This window comes from Manis pentadactyla, chromosome 15, assembly GCF_030020395.1.
Source record: "Manis pentadactyla isolate mManPen7 chromosome 15, mManPen7.hap1, whole genome shotgun sequence".
NCBI lineage: Eukaryota > Metazoa > Chordata > Mammalia > Pholidota > Manidae > Manis > Manis pentadactyla.
In genome coordinates, this window is record NC_080033.1 from 3,028,230 (window position 1) to 3,045,606 (window position 17,377).

At 45.3% G+C, this 17,377-nt stretch overlaps 1 protein-coding gene across 1 annotated transcript in view; it reads left to right on the top strand.

The window, feature by feature from the left end:
- Positions 1-170: 170 nt before the first annotated feature.
- Positions 171-17,377, top strand: part of LOC130681106 (uncharacterized) — a gene marked incomplete at its 3' end in the record, with an annotated part of 204,334 nt that continues 187,127 nt past the window's right edge. Inside the window, exons 1-2 of the mRNA XM_057493297.1 lie at positions 171-852; positions 3,255-3,351. The remainder of the gene's footprint in view (positions 853-3,254; positions 3,352-17,377) is intronic.

Genomic DNA, 17,377 nt, shown 5'->3' on the forward strand with positions numbered 1-17,377 from the left:
CTCGGCCTCACCCGCCCGCCGTCATGCGCAGTCCGTCCCCGCGCACGCCCCGCCCCCAGGTCGCCCGCCTCTTCTTGCCGCGCGCAGGTCCCCGCTGACCTACAAGCTCCCAGCGTGAGGCGGCGGACGCCCGGAAGAGCGTGAGTCCTCCCGCCGTCCGTCCGCCATACGCGGCCCGGGGTCCCTCCGGTCTGTTCCCCGCCCACCACCGTGTTACCTCCGACGTGGCTGCGGCCGCCCACGCGCACCCCTTGCGGTTCACAGTCCCCGTGAGGCTGGGCCCCACCCCTGGCCTCTCTTCCACTCCCGTCTCCCGTCGTTTTCCTGCCTGAATCCCTTCCCTGGCGTCTCGGGCCTCTCGCGTCTGGTGACCCTCCACCGGGGGCTGTGCGGCTCCCGAAGCACAGCGCCGGCCGCCCAGCTCCAGGAGGAGGCCCACCGCGCCCGCCGGTCTCCTGCTGGCCCCTCCGGCCGACCGCCGCCCCCAACCGCCTACCCGCGGCCTCGGGCCGGACCCTCTGCCCCCCAGGCCGCCCCTGCGAGGCGCCTCTTCCCCAGAGCGCGGTGCGGGAGGCGAGCCGGGACGCCTGGGACGCCCGGACTCGAGCCCTGATTCCGCCGACGGTGAACGTGCTCTCCCGGGAGGCCGGCGCCCGGTGCCTCCGCGCCCCTGGGCTCGCGGGCGACGGCGCTCGGAAGAGGCCGGGCCGGAGCGGCGGGGACAGAAGCGGAACGAGTGCGGAGGCCGGGAGGCTGCGGCAGAGCAGGCGCCCGGAGAGGACGGGCGAGCCCGGGAAGGAGCAGGCGTCGGAGCCGGGGAGGCTTAGAGGCTAGCGGGACCTCCGGGTGGAGGTGAGCCCCCGGGGAGGGAGGCCCTTGGGGGGCGGCGGGGAGGAGCTCGGGGGGAGCCCGGGGAGGGTGCGGGCTGGGAGCCATGGCTGCAGGGCGGCGTGGTGCAGGGCCCGAGAGGCCCGGGGCGGCCCGGAGGGCGGAGGAAGGGAGCAGAGCCGCCGGGGGTGCCGGAGAGGGTCGGAGGGCGCGTGACCGCGCGGGAGGGCAGGGGAGTGACTGCGCTGGACAGTGTAAGAGGGCGGGCATGCGGGGAGAGCGGGGACCGTGAGGAAGGCTGGGGAGAAGGGGCAGCAGGAGGGGAACCAGTTGCAGTGTGGGCGGAACAGGGGTGAGAGAAGGCACCGAAGGGAGAGACGGCAGCAAAGGGGAGGGCAACTGAATGAGAAGCAACCCAGCGGAAAAACACAAAATCAAAGAGAAAAAGAAATAGGGAGGTGGATATACAAGATAAAAGATGGTAACACAACATTAGAGTGGCAGGGGTGGAGGCTGACGGGGCGGTGGTGGTGAGGCTCTGGATCCTGGTGATTGCTCAGTGATTCAGTTGTGATACATTGGTGGCTTTAAAAATACATCTAAAATTCGTTTCAGTGGTAGAGATGAGACTGAGAATTGCAAAACTTCTAATAGGCTTGGGCAATTTATATTGTATGTCAGAAAATAGCTTTAATTTGCAACTTTTAGCCTGAGGGCAGTGACCTGACTTGGTCAGTGGTGGGTCACCCCCTTCCGTTTTCCTGGTGTGGGTTAGAGGTTGGGCAAGACAAGTGTGGACGAAACGACTGGCACTGTACGGTGCTCTTTTTAAGGGTACAGTAAAATGACTGCTTTGTTTTTTAGTTTCTTTATAATGGAATTTTATATATGTGTATATATATATATATATATATATATATAGACACTTAACATTTAATTCATAATTTGGTAGTTTGAGATAAATGTTAGTTCTTTCATTTTCTACTTCCTTATGATTCTCAAATAAGTTTTGGTGGCCTTTAATGAACTCATGTCATTCTTTTATCAGGATGATATATTCTTACATTTATTTTTAACATCAAAATGACTTAGACTTGAAAAACTAGACGTCATTTCCTTTTTAAACTTGTTTGTGGTTTAAGTCAGGCCTGCAGTCTCTGTCCCCTCTATCTTCTGTCTTGGACGTGTTCTTTGGTGACCAGTTAATAATTTTAGACTGTTTGATTGGTAGTTGGTAGGGATGTCAGTGATGTTTTAAGAGTCAAAGACTAATTTCACCAGTTTTGTAGTACTCAGTTTTCTTCCGTTTTATGTGATTTATTAACATAGTGAGCTGTGCCCTCAGAGTAGTTGTTCCCCTCTGGTCTCTCTTGTCTTTTTTCTGCAGTGTTGAAGATGTGCCAGATTGACTTGGAAGCTCTGTGCAACAGAGCCCAACTATGTCTGGTGCAGCAATATTCTCAAAAGAAAAACAAAACCGCACCCATGTGTAAAGCTGAAATGAAAAGGAAGCATGCTCAGAACTTACTTCTACAACTTACTCGTTCAGTGTTGTGCACACCTGTAGTCACTTTTTCACAATTCTGCATTTTAAAAACATTTCACAATGACTTTCTGGAAAGGAATTAAGTGTTGGTATCAGAGTGAGAACCTGGATGTGTAATCCTGACTCGTGGATGTTACTTCGGTCAGCAGCCGCAAATGGTGGTATGTGCATCCGAAACACACAAAGGACCCCCGCACACAAACACAGGTCTTCTATGCACTCTATTCTCCCATCTTTAAAAGCAAACGTTATCGCACACACTGCAGCAGTGGGGACCCTGGCTGTCCCCACATCCCTCTTCAGGTCACAGACCCGGTCTTGATCACACCCCATGGAGGCCTGACAGACCTCCCTGCAGCCACCCCCAGCCTCAGGAGAGAAGCTCAGCGCCCTAGTGCTCACTGCTGCACACAGATGACATACCTTAAGGCTGGTCCCGTCTCACCTCCTGGAAGGAGAACCTCTGGTCAGGTGACACTATATAAAGGTTTTCACACCGATAGTAACACGTAACTCGTTTCCAGGAAATAATTGTAAAATATTTTAGAAATACAGAATTGCAAAAACATAGCTATGCATGTGCAAAATATTGAAAGAGTCAGTTGTAATCTCTGAGCAGATTTCTTTTTAATTCACCTTTATTGATGCATAGGTTTTTGGTTCAGAGTGTGCAAGGGCTTCCCAGGAAGGCGGGATCTGAAGAGATGGTGGAGGAACTCACTGGGTGGCCTAAGGAGGTTATTGTCCGCGAGACCCTCCTGAGCAGTGGGCAGCAGGGGACTGTCCTTTCCACACCGGGAGGTCCCCCCATATGGTTGTGGCAAAGGAAGGGAATGCGATGATGACTCTAAGCATTAAAGGGCATGTTTTCCGCATTCAGGATTGGCTTCTAAGAAAGACTCACGTTCCCTGAGGCCAAAGTCTGGAAAAAGAGGAGGAGGATGGCAGAGAAGGAGCCGGGAATGGCTGTTCCTCAGGTAAAGTCCCTACCCTTTGGGTGACCTTCTGTCTGTCCTTCCTGAAGGGCCCTTCCTGGGTCTCCCTGAGCTCTGACCCTGACGGTATTACCCCTGGTCACTCCACTCACCCCTCAGCACCTCTCATCCCCACTTCAGTTCCATGTCAGCTGACCCAGTGACATGGGGCTTGTGTGGGGGATGGGGCGTCAGGGTGGGTGGGCAGCAGGGACGCATCCAGGGCTGCACCTGGATACACCGTCAGCTCTCTGTAGCCCGGATGAAAGAGGCTGCAGGGGGAAGCCACATACTAATGTTCATAAATATGTGGTAAGTTGTGGGAAAGGAGACCAAAGAGGGGAAATCTTTTCAGCCTGATTTTTAATATATTTGAAGCTGGATACGTGAGTCACTGGCTCAAAATCTTCATGATTGGGAAACACCATCAGAGATAGAGGGTGTGGGATTCTATCATGCATTTTAAATTATGGCGTCCACCTTTCCAGCACTAATGGCTCCTGGTCGTGTGCGTGGTAATGACCTGGCTGGGACTTCGGGTAGTTCAGCACTTTGCACGGTACTCCGGGCCGGGTGCATCCTGGGCCGCTCCCCGGGCCTGAAGGAAAGCTTCCATTCTCACTGTTTTATGTGTGCCTTTCCTATAGGGCCCTTGTGTTTACTATTCCTGGTTCCTTCAGTGTTTATCTTCAGTTTGTCAAACGTTGTCAACGACTTTTTTCCCATTAACTGAGATGATTGTGTGTTTCTTTTCCCTTCCTTCCTATTAATGGAGCGCATTAGCATTGAGTGGTTTTTGTATGTTGAATATTCCTAGCCGTGCAGGAATAATTCCACTTGTGGTCTGTACTGGTTTGAATGTGCTGTTGAGTTTTATTTGCTCGTATATTAAGGATTTCTGCATCAATGTTCTTCAGAAATATCGGTCTCTACTCTTCCTGTCTCTTTTTCTGGGTTTGGTGTCAGAATCGTGATTCCATACAAGTGTTTCTGAAGATTTATAGCAGGATTCGTGTTTATTCTTCTGTAAGTATTTGGTAGGCTCCTGGGGAAGCCTTCTGGTCCTGGGTGTGTGTTGGAGGTTTCTGAGGACTGCTTGACTCTCTCTCTTTGTAACTGTTCACATTTTCTTTATTACTTGTTGATGTGGTCTGCGAGATTGTGTGGTTCTCTGAATGTACCCATATTTTCTAGGATATGTAATTTCTTGGCATATAATTGTTCATAGTACTTTCTTATAGAATATTTGCAACATTTCTGTGACACCTGTTGCAGTGTTCCCCTTTCATTTCTGATTTACTTGAGGGCTTATCGCCCTCTCTCTCTCTCTCTCTCTCTCTCTCTGTGTCTCTCTCTCAGCCTAGCTAAATGTTTGTCAATTTCTAAATCTTTCAGAAAACTTGTTCTTGGTCTCTTGATTTTATGTAGTTTTCCTATTCTGTTTCATTTCTCCCTGCTCTGATCTTATTCCTTCTGCTAAATTTTGGTGCAGTTTGTTATTCTTCTGATTTCTTGAGGTATAAAATCCTATTTCTAAAAAAAAAAAAAAAAAATCCTATTTCTGATTGGAGACCACTCCTTTTCTGAAATGTAAGATTTACCACTGCAGGCATCCTCCTCAGTGGTGCCGCCACTACGTCCCGCGAGTTCGCTGTGTTGTATTTCCATTTTTATCGTGATAGTTTTAAAAATCCATGTGATTTCTTCTTTGACAGAAAATCTAAACTTTCAAGTAATTTCAAGTATACACTGTAGTGTGCCAGCGATATTGTAGATCTCCAGAACTTATTTCTCTTGCATAACTAAAACCTTGTACTTTTTGATTGTTGAATGGCATCTCCCCATTTTCTGCTTCCCGCTCCCCTGGCCAATCATGTTGTACCCTCTGATTCTCTAATTTAGACTATTTTAGATTCCACATAAAAGTGTGATTATACAATATTTCTCTTTCAGTATCTGACTTGTTTTAATTAGCATAGTTTTCTCTAAGGCTATACATACTGTCAAATAATGACAGGATTTAACTCTTTTGTAGAGGTGAATAGGATTATATTGTACATATATATAGCATTTTCTTTATCCATTCTTGTGTCACTATTCATTTAAGTTTCTATACTGGTCTACTGTGAACAGTCTTTCGGGGAAAATTCATGGAGTATTGGTATGTCTTTGAGATCCTGATTTCATTTTCCATGGATATAAACCCAGTACTGGGATTAATGGATCACATGGTAGTTCTGTTTTTAATTTTTTGAGAACCCTCCATTATGTTTTCCATAGTGATCATACCCATTTCCATTCCCACCAACACTGTGACAGTGTTTCCTTTTGTTCCACATCCTTACCAGTTTTCATTATCATTTGTGTTTTAATAACAGCCATTTTAACAAGTGTGAAATGGTATGTCATCGTAGTTTTGATTTGCTTTTCCCTGATGATTAGTGATGTTGTGTAACTTTTCTTATACATGTTGACCATTTGTAGGTCTTCTTTGAGAAATGTCTGTTTAGGTCTTTTGCTGATTACTTTTTATTGAGGTGTCACCGATATACAGTCTTATGTTGGCTTCAAATGTACAGTACAGGGGTGCAACAGTTACCCATATTATTATGATTGTTATCTGTCAATGTGGAAAGATGTTCCAGAAACACTGACTGTATTCTCCATGCTGCACTACTGTCTTACATTCTGATTGTGAATTACTGTGCCTCTGTATCCCTCTCGCCCTTCCTCCCACCATCCCCAATTCCTCTCCCTTGGTAACCACTAGTCACTTCTCAGTACGTTTGAGTCTAATGCTGTTTTGTTCCTTCTGTTTTGCTTTCTTTTCTTTCCACAAGTGACTGAAATCATATGGTGTTTGTTTTCCTCCACCTGGCTTATTTCACTGAGTGTAATTCCCTCTAGCTCCATCCATGGTGTTGCAAATGGCAGGATTTCTTTTCTTTTCATGGCCGAATAATATTCCACTGTGTTTATGTCCCACATTTTCTTTATGCACTCATCTACTGATGGACACTTAGGTTGCTTCCATAGCTTGGCTATTGCAAATAGTGCGGCGATAAACATAGGGGTGCATACGTCTTTTTTTAAACTTTATTTTGGTATCATTAATCCACAATTACATGAAGAACATTACGTTTACTAGGCTCCCCCCTTTGCCAGGTCCCCCACACAAACCCCATTACAGTCACTGTCCATCAGCATAGTAAGATGCTGTAGAAACACTAACTTGTCTTCTCTGTGCTGCACAGCCCTCCCCGTGACGCCCCCAACCCCGACATTACACATGCTAATCGTATGCCCCCTTTCTTTTTCTGCACCCATATCCCTCCCTTCCCACCCATGCTCCCCAGTCCCTTTCCCTTTGGTAACTGTTAGTCCATTCTAGGGTTCTGTGAGTCTGAGGCTGTTTTGTTCCTTCAGTTTTTCTTTGTTCTTATACTCCACATATGAGTGAAATCATTTGGTACTTGTCTTTCTCTGTCTGGCTTATTTCACTGAACTTAAGACCCTCTAGCTCCATCCATGTTGTTGCAAATGGTAGGATCTGTCTTCTTCTTATGGCTGAATAATACTCCATTGTGTATATGTACCACATCTTCTTTTTCCATCCATCTACTGATGGACACTTAGGTTGCTTCTGTTTCTTGGCTATTGTAAATAGTGCTGCTATAAACATGGGGGCGTATCTGTCTTTTTCAAACTGGGCTACTGTGCTATTGTTATTTTGATAGGAATTGCATTGACTGCTTTAGGCAGGATGGCCATTTTGACAGTATTAATTCTTCCTATCCATGAGCACGGGATGTGTTTCCATTTATTAGTATCTTCTTTAATTTCTGTCATGAGTGTCTTGTAGTTTGCAGAGTATAGGTCTTTCACTTCGTTAGGTTGATTCCTAGGTATTTTTTTCTTTTTGATGCAATTGGGAATGGAATTGTTTTCCTGATTTCTCTCTCTGTTACTTCATTGTTAGTGTATGGGAATGCCACAGGTTCTGTGTATTAATTTTGTATCCCACACCTTTGCTGAATTCAGATATTAGATCTAGTAGTTTGGGAGTAGGTTCTTTAGGGTTTTTTAAATGTAGAATATCATGTCAAACTGCCCTTTCTTATTTTAAATTCTGTGAAGACAGAGGCTCAGTGCTGCTGAACACCCAGCAGCAACTGAAAGGAAAAGAATAACTATATTGTGAATACAGCAGGTAGAGTGGCATCTGGATACCCTAGTGTCTGGGCTCATGAAGACAAAGGGGCCGACAGTGGGGAAGCAGGAACGCAAAAATGGAAGAGAGGATGTAGAAAGATAGAAAGCTGCTCCCCAAGGCAGGGTTCTTTGGGAAGCTCTGTTCTCAGAAGAAGATCTGGATGAATGGTTGGTCCTCTGAATATGTGGGAGTTGATGGTTCCATCTGCACAGGATGAACACCGTATCTATCCACTTGGTCATGAGTCCAAAGTACAAAACACAGGAGAGATTATAAAAGCTGTTAGTAGGGGGATGTTATTTTGCCAAGCATGCTGGAGCAGTAGCCCAGATCCTTTTCGTTGTGATGTTTGTCTGGCTTCATTCACTGGACACATATATAAAAACAACTCTATTTATAAGCAAGTGCAAAACCCATGGCAGGTCAGTAGAGAAGCCAGTGGAGCTGGGAGCTTTAACTTTAAGCTCTGTCCACATGGGGTTTCTCGAACTTGTTGTGATGGCCTGGATGAGGCTCAGGAGACATACGGTGCTGAGGGCATAACCCTGGCCACTCTGAGCACGGAGAAGTCGGCCTCCAAAGTCACTGAGGAGATGTCTCCTTGTGTGGGAGAGAGTTTTAGAAAGGAGTGCCGAGATATTGGCAAAGGTCAGGAGCCAAATTTGAGGACTTTAACCTGCATCCTCTGAAGTAAGTGATGAAATCATAATAAAAGAGAAATTCCCTAAAATTCCAGCGATGGTCTGTGATAAGCAGATAACCTTTATTGCTAAATCCCTGGGGGCCATGCTGCGACTTCCCAGATACTGATAGTCAGAGTTAGAATATGATGGCACTGCAGGGAAATCAGAGATTTGTGTTACTGTTAACATAACCATTGATATTCACGACTTTTCATTCACAAACACTCATTAAATATATTTTCTGTTAACAAGTGATTTCATAAGTTTATAGATTATGCTTCATATATGATGAAAGTAGACTCACTTGTTACTGATTTGTATGTCACAACTGATTGTATCTTCAACTCTCTAAGTATTGTTGTTGTTATTTTACATATGACGAGACTCTAGGCACAGCATTTAAAACCGTACAGCATTAGAAGCTGTGTTGCAGCATTAGAAGTCAAACCTGTGTTTTCTGGCTTCAAAGACAAGCCTCTTAATCATGCTGCTACATACAGAAAGGTAGTTTTTCTCTTCAAGTTCTCAACATCTCTACTTACTTTTGCTCATGTCTTTCTCCGTTTTTAAGTAGTTTTATCTTCATGAAAAATTGTGATTGTGGCCAATTTGTAATTATGTCTCTAAATTTATTTTATAGGCCGATATTACTTATGAATAAATATTTAAAGGTGCAAATAAGATGATACTGCATTGACTGCCATGAAACCCTTTAGAAAGATTATCCAAGACCAAGTGTTAGGTTTATATGGGCAAGACTGGCTTGATATTCTGATGGGGACAAAAGATGCAATTGTCCTTTTCCAAGGAACAAGTTTGTAATTGCAGCAACAACCAAAATCTGTATATCGTAAAATGATGGGCTGATCTTTGGATTTTGAAACACGTATAAGAGACGAAACACTGTAAATTAGAGGCTAAATTATTATTGATTATATATCATTGATTAATAATGACTGAAACTCTAGAAATAATGTAACAATTATTGAAATAGACTGCATTCAAGAGAAATATTCAAAATAATATACAGAAGGGATGGACATGAATGTATTGAATAAGTTTAACTGGTTGAATCACTGTGCGATTCACCCACCCTGTAAGAATCACAAACATTATTTTTCAGGATAGTAGAGGTATTGATATAAAACTTCCTTTCATGTGATGATTAATAAATATAACTCATAAAAAATTTGTATTTATTTTTATAAATCGTGTATATATACAAAATTAATTAATAATATATGTCTAGGTATTTCTGTAGAGAAATGATGTTTGAGAGGCAATGGCTACAATATAAACATCTTTTTTTCCCCTTAAACTGGGCATATTATGTGATTAATAGATGTAGTTACTGTATCTACAGTGAGGGAAAATCTCTGGTCTACGGATTTTGGTGGAACTATTGTCCCTCTTGAAATCAGGCAATGACTATCTGGGGAGAAGTTTATATGAATGAGGGTTTCAGACCAAAAAAATCTTGAGACTTGGCGGTTTGTAGCTTCAAATGTGCCCAGTGATATTTTTCTGTTAAAAATAAACATTTTAATGTCTACTGTAATCTTTACGTTCGCCTAACATTTACTGAGCCCGTGCTGTGTGCCAGGACCCATGAAGGACACTTTCACATTCATGATCTAGTTTACATCCCCAGCAACCTCATAAAAGACGTCTTGTTTCCTCCACTTTACCAATGAGGAAACTGGAACTTAGAAGGACTAAGCATTAAGGCCAAATGAGAAGAACACCAGGGGTCCAAAGCAGGCGTTGTAGAGCTGGTGGGATCCATTTCCTTGAGGGCCTCATCTTCACGCATTTTACACCCGCTTGTCACTACTCTGTCTGGAGTTGAAGGACCATCTGAGTCCTAGCAAATACCACAGTCAGAATCAAGCCTTCCTTTTGTTTTGCCACAGGCATCTTCATCGGGGCTTATATTCTCCTCCTTGAATTTCCCTTAGGATGAGGTTTTTCCTTTCTCCCAGAAGGCTTACCTGCTCTTCACACAGGTAGGTTCACAGTAGGGCAGCCCCACTAGCCCAGAGAGTCTGAATTCTACAGTGATCTCCAATGAGGCTTTCAAACTGCATGCCACACAGCCCCCTCCGCCTCCTCCCAATGCACACACATTTGCTTTTTGAATAGACTATCAATCAAGCTACAGACTTGCTTTAGAAAAAGAAAAAAAAAATCCCTTGTCAAAAGATCAGAACGAACTGCTTTTCATTTATCTATGCTACATCTAGTTCAATCAGCTGGTGGGGGAGCGATTAAACCCACCGTTCCTATGATTGGTCTGAATGATTTTGTGACTGGATTCTCTTCATCCTCCCAGCTAAACTTGCTGAAACTGTTCCGATTGGGGACCTTGTTATAAACTCTGACTCAACATTTTGCGAGTGAAACCTGGGATGCATAACGCAGCTAAGGACATGCCCTCCTTCCCCTAACAGCCCATTCGGATGTATCTGGCTTCAGATCCTCCACATCCTTCTCGGACTGCAACCAGATGGCTGTGCCTCTGGGACTGCCTCTTCTTAGGAAAGAAACAGCAAAAGCAGTTTCACCCTCCCACCCCCTGGAGCCCCACCATCTCTACCCTCAACCTGCCGTGCATAGGAAAGTTGACTTTCTCCTTTTTCTCTGTTAAGATTTTTCTTTCCTTTTCTTATTCTCTTCTCCTTTTGTATGCTTGATGTAGCCAGGCCTGTTGGCTCTTGAATAGAAGCCCAACTTCAGTATAATGAGAAGCACTGTCAAATTCTGTTGAGTCTTTTAGGAAACACCAAAACTGGACCTTGTGCTAAAGAGAACATCGCAACAATTTTCTCTCCTCATTTACATCCCCATCTACACGCCTCCTGCTCTAACTCTCCCTGAGCTCTTCAAATTCTCCCAGACTCTCCAACCTTGCCCTTGCTGTCTCATCTTTTGCTTCGACCTTTGCTTGCCTTTCACCTCTATCCTTTCATCTTCCAGGGGTAGATGTTTGCTCTCCCCGAAGCACAGTCATCAAGGTCGTTGGTCTTCTCTGTTGTCCTCTGATACCAGTGTACACAAGGCTGCTGCCGTGCATGGCTGAGAGATGGTTCTCCTTAGCAAGAAGGAAAGACAGAGGTTGAATCACTCGTGCTTCCTACTTACACCTTCAGTGGAGGGGTCATTGTGAGACCAGTGTGCCCTGTGTTGCAATGGGCACTGCAAAGTGGATTTTAAGACAGGACTTTGTCCCCCCTTCTGAGATGCTCACTGTCTATGGGGGAGAGAGCCCAGTGGTGATTCCAGTATTGCCTCCTTCTTAGGCTAATTGCATTTAAATGTTAATGAACTAAAATTGGAAGTTCAGTTCCCCGGTCACACAAGCCACATTTCAAGTGTGCGGTAACCGCATATGGCCAGTGGCCGCCCCATCGGACGGCGCAGACACAGAACGCTCCCACATTGCAGAATGTTCCAGGGGACAATGCTGCTCTAGTCATCGCTCCATTTTTCCTATTGAAACAACTGTTTTATGAAAAATTATTTTTATCAGCAGCAACGATTTAGGATTAGTGTCATGTGATAGCAAAAATGGACCATTCCTCCAAGGGCGCCCTGCCCCTCTGGGTCTCCAGGGAGAAGTCAAGCTAAAACCACTTGGCGCTGTCTGATACGGCCTCTCCCCTCCATGGAGGGGGGCAGGAGGCTGGAGACGTTAGCAGAATAGGCGCAAAGGGCATCCCCATTCCTAAGGGGTATACTCTCCCATGGAGGCCTCCATCCACGATTCCTGCAAGGTGAGGGAGCCCTCTCTGCTAGCCATGACTTTTGTACCACCTCTTGTTGGGGACCAGTGGCATTCCTGAGAGATTCATTTGTTGATCTCTGCATTCCTGGGAAGCAGAGACATCACTGTCATTCTTGTCACCCTGGGTCGGAACCAAGCCCCCGAAACCTTGAAGGATCTGTTGAATGTAAATTGAATTAGATTGAATGTTCTATGTCACCAATCACTGCCAGGCACGTGTTTGAAGTCAGTATCTTGGTGAACACTAACAGGGAGCATAGAAATTTTAACCTTTTCAGAAACCTTCTTAGGAATAAATATCTATTCCTCTCCCAGGGGAAGCTGAGAGTAAATAAATAACGCCAGCTCCAAACACCAAGGGGTTATTCTTGGCATCAAGGGGACCTTGTTTGGGACCCATCGGTAATAGGCTTTTCTGTTTCTATTGAAAACGGGCTCTTGATATTTAGCTACTCAGTGTATCTCCTTGGCCATTTTGTTCTGTGTTTGAAATACTACTGATGTGTGTGTTTTGAATAGTAATTTGGACAAAAGATATATTTCCTTTCTCAGAGGAAATAAAACAGATTTGTACACCTGTAGCCCCAGCTGTATGCCCTCATCACCAGTCCAGTTGTACAGCTAAAGGGATCTGAGTGGGGCGACAATGGCATGATTTGCTTAAGAAATAAAGTGGTAGATTACAAAAAAACACCAGATGTGTCAGAGAATTTCATATGTGTCCTATAGCTGCAGTGGTCTGTTTTTAGTAAAGATAGTGGTTGGAGAGGGCAGGAGGGTCATGTGGAGCCCGACACTGAGGGACAATGTCAGGAGAACCCGAGTACCCACAACACGCGCCTTCCCACCTCTCCCGGAGCGCAGGTGGCCTCTCTCTCCTGAGGTCCACCCAGGACAGTTCTGCTGTTCTGAAGGGAGAGATGCCCTTTGAGATTTGCCTAAAAGCTGTCCTGGCCTAGGACAATGAATGTGTATGTTTGTCTTCCATAGCAGATTTGTATCAGTCTATTCCCTCAGTCTCAAGGTAACAAAATGAGTCCTTAAACAAACCCAAAAAGAAAAAAAAAATTTAATAGCAAGATTTTCTGAGATCAATGCCGATTGTTCTAGGCATTGTCATGTTATCAGCTGAGATGAAGAAACAAAAATGAAAACATCTGGGGAAGTGAGGGAATGGCTCAAACATCTGCTTCTCGGCCACACCGTGGATTTGGAGTGGGATGTTTGGGTGAGCACAGGTAGCAGCCACAAGGCTAGGGCAGGACGAGGAAGGGCACACCTGGTGCTGCTCGGCCCAGAGCAGAGCCTCCCTCCGGGCAGGCCCCCAGCCCCCCTGGCAGGGCTGCCCCGGAAGCTGGCCGTGCCGCTCAGCAAGCGGCGGGAATTGTACCCCGCGCTCTGGGATTCGGCCGTGCTCCCCCGTTGTGGCCGGGTCTCCTCTGGCTTCTGGGATCCCGTACTTCCCGCAGACACGTAGGAAGGGCTGAACCACTTTTCTTCATGGATTTCCCCAAGAGTAGCCAATCCTGCGTGTATTATGACCGTTTGTCTGCCTGTACCCTTTTTCCTTCGGCTCTGTCGCGTCACTGATGTGTTGATCTGTTCAAGTCATCCATTGCCCTTTCCTCTCGTTCTTTCGGGCCCCAATTTAAAGATACCATTCTTTTTTCCGCTTCTCTGAATTATTTATAAGAACCCGTAAGCCTTTCCTCCTTAAAGACCACCACGCTAAGGGGCTCCGTAAATGTCCGCCATCAGTCACAACTGCTCTGTGCCCACAGGGGATTAAAACTCTGAAAAGGAAGATCACACCAGCTCTCTTGTACTGGGTGCTGGGGTCCACCCACCGGGACCCCCTTTGGGGACCCTGGCACTCATTCTCCCCACCACCGGGAGTGATGGCTGCAGACGGCTGGCTCTGTAGCCCTCCTGAGGAATTGCCCTCAGCTGAAGGCAGCCTCTTTGCTCCAGGTTGCACCTGCTCCCTGGGGGCAGCTCTTGTCCCATGACTGGCTGATGTCAGGGTATAAAGGCCCCGTCCCCTTGCCGCGATTCATGATGAATTCAGGGACCATCAGCTATGGAACTTTCTCTGGATAAAATGAGACCCTTTAACTATGACATCAGTGTTCAACTTCTCCTTCTACGCAGTTCAGCTTCCCTCACACCAAAACGGGCGCTGTTCCCTACAGGACTCTTTGTCAGACCTCCCGCACGCAAATCTCACCTCAGAGTCTGCTTCCCAGGGAACCTGACCTGTGACACCTTGGTGTGATGGTGATAACGAGGACGGTGGTGGCGGCAACGATAGCTTATGCTCCCCGAGACTTACTGTGCGCGAGGCACTCTATGTTACATGTACTGTCAATGCAATCCACACCAACTCCCCATAGGGTCAATACGTTACTATCCCCTTTTTGAGAGGAGAAAACTAAGGCTTGAGGAGATGGAGCAACCCACCTGAGGAAGAGCCAGAGAGCTAATGCTAAGGATTTAAATTTAACTTTGATGACTGCAGAGAACCATGAGAACAATTCTTTGGGAAAACCTTTCTGGGGTCATTATTTTGACTGCTTGCTTGTCTGTGTGATTGCACACCTCCCGGTGGTGGTGGGGTGAGCACTCTGCCTGCACTTGTACAGAACCACTCATCACTCCGTAATGTAATCAGCTTTTGTGATTCTGTTTCCCCATGAGAATTTTAAGTCCCCCTTAACTGTGGATATCGGACACTTAGTATACACTCAGCATATAGTAAATGCCCACTGAGACAGATGGTCGAGAAGTCTCCTTTTTGTAACTGGGAAAACGGAGTGACAGTCTCACAAGAGGAGAGCAAAGTAATTAGCTAAGAGCACAGTCTCTGCCATCTCACTTCTTGCTTTCACACCTTGGCTTGTGAATGCCTATGGTCTTGGTTTTGCTCTCTGTAAAATGTGGGTAATGTGGTTTATCTCTTAGCATTGTTATGGTTGTTGTACACATTAAATGGTAACCATGCTCATAAAACACTTGATGCCATGCCTGCCATATAGTAAGCACCCTATAAATGTTAGCTGTTACTGAATGTTACAATTACTAGCTACAAATAATTCCTTTTGTCCCTATGCCCTATCATCAGAGAAATTAGAGTGGAGGATTCTGGATATCTGCTAGCGTCTTGGGGTCCCTTCTGTCACAAAGCCCTATGTGAGAATCATGGAAAAGGTCCTCTCTTGGATATTTTTCTTTGTGGGATCAGAAAGCTGATTTTGGGCTAATGGAGCAGTATTTTCAACCCTAAAGGCACATGAGAATATGTGCCTGGGCTAAAAGAGACTCCTGGAGCTGGGGCCAGGATGTGTACACCATTATCACCCTGACACGCATCCAGAAAGTGATTGTACTAGAAGAAGCTCAATCAGGCAGCACCCTCTATGGTCAGGAATTACTGCAATAGGGGAAGGGAAATTGACTGCCATTCCTCACAAACACAGAGGCCTCATGGACTTACTGAGGACTTGTCACACTTGAATTCAGTGTCTTGGAGATGTTTCCGAGAATTGTAAGAGCTCAGGATTTGAAGAAACCTAAAACATGTCACCCAGTCCTGTGTTTTAAATTCCTTCTCTGACATCTTCACAAACACCCTTAGTAACCAGGAAGGTGAAGCCTACCTATAATTTTTATCAGCAATTTGGACATAGAAGTTAATGGCATGATAACCACATTTTCAGAGGACCCAAATCCAGGAGGAGGAGCCAATTTTTTGGATGAAAAAATTAGGATCCAAGAGCAAGCCAAACAAATCGGAATGATGAACCTGATCTAATAAGGCTGCATTTAACAAGGGTAAATATAATCCTTTGGACTAGGATCAAGAAATTCAACTGCTCTAGAGGACAACGAGAGCACTTTTCATTTTCTTATCTATTTAATCATCTATTAATTTTTACCTTGCCTCATTCCAAAAAGGACTTGAAATAGCTTAAAAAGAAACGATACAGCAACAGCTCCTCAAGTGTGTCCCCAGATCAGCAGCAGCAGGACCTGAAAACTTACTAGAAATGCAAATTCATGCACCTCACCCAGACCCACTAAGTCAGAAGAACTTGGGGATAGGGATCCCGCAATCCGTGTTTTAACAAACCTCCTGGAAATTCTGATGCATGATCAAGTTTGAGATCCACCAGAAAAGAGTTTATGATTTAAAAAAATGGAAACTCTTAAGCATTCAGTAAGTTAAGATGAAGTTGAATTTAGAATCACATAGATAATGAATGCCACAGAGCCCTGCAGCTTGGGAGTTTGGTGTGTGTGTGTGTGTGTGTGTGTTTTACAAATTTGGATCGGAGCTTCCTAATAGCCAATGGAAAGAAAGAAATATAATTAGTTTATCCATAGAACTGGGCCTGTAAGACCCCATACAACCAATCTTTGTGTTGAGATTTGAGGAGAAATACTTCTGTCTTTATAAAGAATCAAACGTCTATTGTAACAAATGATGTGCTCAAAGGAAGAAACACGGTGGCTTTCTGAATGTCATTTCTTTGGCTGTCTATCTCTCAGTGGAACCAGTGATGGGGCAAGACGGGATTCCTATTGAGTATGAGTTCAAAATGTGTGCTTCAGCATCAGTAGAGGCTAAGCTGCTGTTCCTCCTACTGTTCTCTGTATGATGGTCTGGCAGTGTTTGGATTCCCATCGTCAGTACTGGGGATCCTGACAACTTGACGAAGGAACGAGATGGCAAGAGATCGAAACTCCTTTCCTATGGGTGACCCCTACCCTCCTTTCACCCGGAGAATGCAATACGGGGGATATTCTCCTTCTCTGCGTGTCTGCTTTGCTAAACTCCTTTGGGCCAATTTTGTCTCAAATTAGAAAATCAGTAAATTATAGCTGGGCTGGTTCTTCTGTCGTCTACTTAGTGGTGTCCTTTAAGAAATCATTTGTGTCTTCTTTGGTATACTTAGCACATCCGAAAGCAACGAACAGATCCCAGGTCACTGAGATTCAGTGACAAGAAGACACAGCAGGCTACCACAGTCTGTAGATAACAGAACGACACCCTACCAGTCAAACACTCAAGCCTGGAAGTCAGGCGAAAAGGGCTTGTGTCACAGTGCAGGAACCTGCTATATGGCCTTGGACTGGTACTTTATTTCCTCTAGGTCTAGCCCTGCTCTTGCACAAGATGAAGACTAAAATGGCCCAGACTTTAATACCTAACATGTAGCATCATCATCACAGCAACACATAAAATGAAGACAGCCAGACATTTCTCATGATATGTTACAAGGCTGACAACCATCACTTAACAGATAACAGGAAATACAGAGGCCAAGGTGAGCTTGCCTTCCTTTAGCT